Source organism: Oryzias melastigma, linkage group LG12 (assembly GCF_002922805.2).
Source record: "Oryzias melastigma strain HK-1 linkage group LG12, ASM292280v2, whole genome shotgun sequence".
NCBI classification, from domain to species: domain Eukaryota; kingdom Metazoa; phylum Chordata; class Actinopteri; order Beloniformes; family Adrianichthyidae; genus Oryzias; species Oryzias melastigma.
This window is the reverse complement of record NC_050523.1, coordinates 12,862,856-12,868,350: the sequence shown is the minus strand read 5'-3', so window position 1 is coordinate 12,868,350 and position 5,495 is coordinate 12,862,856.

Here is a 5,495-nt window from a genome sequence, read left to right as displayed (position 1 = left end):
GAGAGAACACTATCTGCTGTCTGGTTTGAGACATCTTGTACAACATACACTTCGAACGGCATGATAAAAACTTAAATGTCAATGAGTTTTGTTAGACACTTCTTAATCAATCAATCTCCATATTTCAAGGGTGTCTGTATAAATCAATGGATGTGTGGTCACATGACCTGTTTCTATCCCTTATAACTTCATCAACAATCTTTTTGTAGATACTGCAACACAATGTGAAACCTACCAGAGAAATATTAATGCTTTAGTGTGGAAAATGCAAACGAGTATCAAAACTTGCGCAAGTAGAAGGAGAAACAGAAAAACTACATATAAACTGGCCAAAAACAAGACAAATACATAGCTAACTATTTCACTGTCTCCATTAAAAATCTGACTCTTTTAAAGTCCCACTCAAATAATCTTTTAATCTATTCTAAAAGCATTCCCAGTGGCCATTTTTATTATTATTTAGCAGTTTTTGCCAAAAATGGAAAAAAAAACTGTCCTTTTTTAGTCAACAAAGAGGGAGAGGTTCATTAGAAATTTGCCTGTGGAGGAAAATAGGCCCACCGCCATCACTCATCATCCATCTGTTTACCACTAGCATACAGCCCCTCACAACTCCAACCTAACTTTACCAATGGAGCAAAAATGGTGAGCAATATCAGAGTTATGCCAGCTCAGACTAGGAAAACAAAGACGCACTTGGATCTATTTGAGTGAATGCATCTAAATGGAGTGGAACAAGGTGCTTGTGGACTTAAAGCACATCAAAAGTTTTTCCAACAGCAATTTTTGTCTGGTCCTGATTCCCAAGAATTTTAATAAAGAAATAGTAAGAAATGACATTCTAAGCCAAATTTTCGACTTATATGTCCTTTATCATGAGAAAAAAGAATATGTTAAACAATAAAAACACCGTTTTCATTGGAGTGGGTCTTTAAATAAGCACACATTTAGCTCATACCCAGAAGCTATTTCTGAAAACAGCCAAATAGGACCACACATTTTCACTCTCAACTCGTCATATGTGTAAAAATGGTTCAGGCCCCGTCTGCATCACTTTTTGGCACTTTGGGGTTCTCCAACTAGTCGTTTTTTGTCGTGCTGACTGTTCTCATTAAACCACTGGTTCCCAACCCTTGGGACACTGTCCAGTACCGGACCGGTATTGGACCCAGCCCTAACACTTGTTCTCCTAACCTGGTACCGGACGTGGAGCCAATACAAGGTTAGGGTACCAGGTTAGGAAGAAAAAAGGGGGCCAGTCAAGTGAGGTAGAGTGGTAGTGTACGCTCCATGACCATCCCGGATCCCCATGGGGGCAAACCATTCCCCAACCATCCCTGATCCTAAATGTCACACACCTGATAACAAAAAATGGGCTCTTTGAATTAGGGTTAGGGTACTGCTCCAGTACTGGTCAGCATCCCGAGGGTTGGGGACCCCTAATTAACACATGTATTTTTTTCCCTGTCTACCAAGCGGCCCTCAGACTGGTACCGGTTCATAGTTCGAAGGTTGGGAACCCCTGTTTTAATAGGAACAGACGGTGTGACAAAAAAAAAAAAGACGGGTTTGGGGACACCAAGAACGTAAAAAAATTATGTGGAGGGGGCCCAAACCGTAAGTCCATATATGGCAAGTTGGGAGTGAGAATCCATTGAATGGGAAGGCTGGTCTAGAACTGGAGAATAAACTACCATGTGTCAATCAAAAGGCCACATACCTGTCTGAGTGCATTTTCAGTGTCAATTATAAAATTTGTTAATAACGTTTTTAAAAATCCACTTGACTACACTTGTCATGGATCTTACATCAAACACAGATGTTTTGGACCATAACAGACATGCAAGCATTCTGTGGTCATCACAGTGAATGAGACGTGCCTTTGCTTGTTATGCGCCACCTAGTGGTTACCTGGTAAACTGACCTGGCTCCAGTGGCATTCATTTGAAAGTGATGTCCCTTGCTGCATGGGTTTAATTGCATGCATTGAATAACATACTGAATGCGTGAGGTGCTACAGGCCAACAGCAGCTATTATGATGAGGAATGATAGCAATAAATTGATACCTCCAGCACTGACTACTGTACTCGCCAGCTGCAGTTAAAAGGATTGACTCAGCTTCAGTAACCTTGCATTTGACTTGAACTGTCTTTACCGAATCAAAAGGAAATTAATTAATCACAAGCCTACTGTCATGCGCATTACCTTAAGTGACCATTGTAATATAACTTCCAGAGAAATCACCTATGATTTTTCATCTTGACACCAGAATGGACGCTTTGCTGCTCTCGGGAGTGCTGATGCTGACATCACGAGGGAGAAAATGGATTCTGTAAGTGGGGGAGAGTCTATTACAGCATTAATTTTGTTACAAATGGAGCCATTCACTAATGATCAACACTTAAATCTGGTTCTTTTTCTTCCCCCTGTCTTCTCTAGCTTTCTCTGGATGCCCTCTTTGTTCTTCACAAATCATTCCTTTACAAAGCAGGAAACAAGCGTGTGGAGAGCAAACGCTATCAAACAAATAGATTTGAGGTCAAAACTTATTGAATACTTGTAAACGAGAGAGTGGCTTTTTCTTGTGCTGCTGTTTCTCTCCAGTGTAGAGATATTGCCGCTGCGTTACCGTGACATTTAGAAACATGTGACTCACTTTGCCCAGGCAAAATCATATAACCGCTAGAAGCAAGCAGGATTCCTGGAACATGTGAACTATTTGATTCAATTATGTAAACAAGTAGCTTCTTTGTGATCTTCACAAGCATCATTTTTGACCTTTACTTCATCTTTTCTTTTTAGTTTGTTTGGAGATTTGTGTTCACAGCATGTTAAGAGAAATATGCAACCCTTCCACCCTATTAGTATGCTAACAGTAACCCCTGCAGGCAGAAAAGGGAACATGACAGAGAGAGCTGTTTGGAGCTGCTGTTAGGAACAACATTTTATTAAAGACAAACAGAATTAGCTTAAAAAAAGTCCTTTGTCTTGTATAAATAAAGGAAAGCAGGACCTGACATCCCGTGATGAATTTTGCTTTTATCCTCACTGATTTATTTGTAGAATTTATGGTAAATGCTAAACTTTTTAGAATACTCCCACACAGATGAAATCCCTGACCTTTTACTGTTGTTTCAGTTATCATGTCGAGTTGGCCTTTTTGCCCCAATGCAGTCCACATTATTATTTTGTTCTACTGAGCATCCCACTCTGTTTTTTTTAAGTTTTTGAGTTTTTTCATGCATTGTACTGTTCTTAACTGTGTTCAAATTAACCTGAGCTGTTTAAATGAACTGTATTTAATTGATCTTGTTTTCTAATGCATGGCCTGAAATCAGGGGCGGAGCTAAAACATTTTTGGAGGCAGAAGACTTTGGAAGGGGGCAATAGTAGAAGGCTATAACAAATGAAAAGATTAAAAAAAAAACTATTTCTAACTATTTTATTATTATAAGTGTTTTTATTTAATTTAAAAAATGTTATTTGCTTATATTTGCAATTCGTAAAGAAACTTGTATTGATCATTTTTGCTGATGAAAGTTCTAATATTGACTAAACATTGGGATGGAAAAGCTTTTTGGTGCCCCCCTGTAGCTCCGCCCCTTCCCGAGATAAATTGAATATATCTTTAAATTGAATTAAAAAAATTCAAACACAGTTATACCTGCAAGTTTAACCTTTAAGTGGAAGATTGTTGTTTAAACTCATCTTTGTTAAATAATTGTATATTACAACAGATGTATTTTATTTGGTTAATTATCAATGAAAGTGTATTTTTATTTATTTTGTTCAAATTAAAAGAATAAACAATAAGAGGATCTCAAAGTTGGGAAAATTCTTACATCTCATCAACAACCTGACATTTTTCCTACTCATTTTCCTAATTAAGTACTTAACAAACCAAGTCATACAACTCCCAAAACAGAGCATTTTTAATATAAATGCATTTCTGCATTTTTATTAAGCACATTATTGTAAAAGGTCTTGCATCAGCGCCCTTACTTTGTTACTTTCCCTCTGTAAACACTTGGTTTCCATGCCTTCCCCGCGCATGATCCACAGAGCAAACACTCCAGCGAACAGCAGAAAAGGGCATTACAATGGATTATTGGGAGGGCCTGAGAGGTGGAGGAATATGGAAATGCAAAGCAGACAAAGGTTTGGATCCTCAGGCTGGAAGGCAGAATAGTTAACAGGTACAATGAAGAGAACGCAGAGTAAGAGCTGTATCAGCTTATTATAACTACCTGATTGTTACTGAGGATCCAAATGTAGGACACACCAGCAGGAGGCAGATAGTTAAGGTATGAAGTTACTTTATTTTAAGAACAAATTGTTCTGCTCAGCAGGAATCCAAGCCCAACGGCCAACAAAGATAACTGTCATAATAAAAGAAAACAAATATCCAGAAGCAGATGGAGAGAGCCTTTTAAATGATTCACAATATTTAAATAAATAAATACTTTAATTTTCTTAATATGTGTCCTCCATCAGTAGAAAAATGCCACAAGAACATGTTGAAAAAAGATTTCAAAGATTATAGATGGAAAATTAGTCATTTTTGTTTTAATGCAGATAATATTTATGTGAAAATAGAAAAAAAAAGATTTATTTGCCTAAATAAACCACTTTACAACATGTAACTGCATGACTTTATGGATTTAACATCACAAATTGACAGGTTTTCAAAGGAATCTGCTGAGTTGAAAGAAACACATTTAATAAATAAAAGAAAGAAAAAATGTTCCTAGTCATTATTTTCTAATTTTGATGTTTTTGGTAGAATAACATGCTCTATTAAAGTTGTTTTTTTAACTGCATAACTCTGTGGTGACTCAGGAATTACTCTGGGTTGCTTGGTGATTTCATGCTGTTGAAACTTGACACAAAGCTCAGACCTTTGGGACAGATTTGCAATCTGGTCAATGACTTTCAGGTATGGTCATATCATATTTTATTTTAAACAGAGTAATTGTGTAAATGAACTGTTTTGTGAACTTTTGAGATAGTTTTGTGTGTCACCACTTTTTTTTAATTTGCTTTCAGTTCATTTTAATTAATTCTTAGAAAGAATTGAGTCAACTACACTACTGTCTTAACTGAGAAATTGAGATTTTGGGGGGGAACATAGTAGCTTGTGTAGTTTATTTATTTATATTTTGAAATGAGCCGTTGTCTACTTTTTATTTAATTATTTTTATGAAAAAAAAGTGTAATTTACTTATTTAAAAAGTCAAAGGAATTAATCAAATTATCGAAACATTTCAATTTTCGCTTTTAATACACGTCTCCTATGCGCATGCGTGCAACCGAACTTACAGTAAAGGTGCGCTCATTTTTAAATGACGTCATCGGTACGGAGCTCTCCCAAGGACGAAAGTGTGAACTGAGAGAGAAAAGACGGGGGGAAAGTTTCTGGAAAGTGCTGACTGTACTTTTAACAAAAACTCCGACAGAATCTGGATTATTTGTGTATCGCATCGCTAGTTCTCTG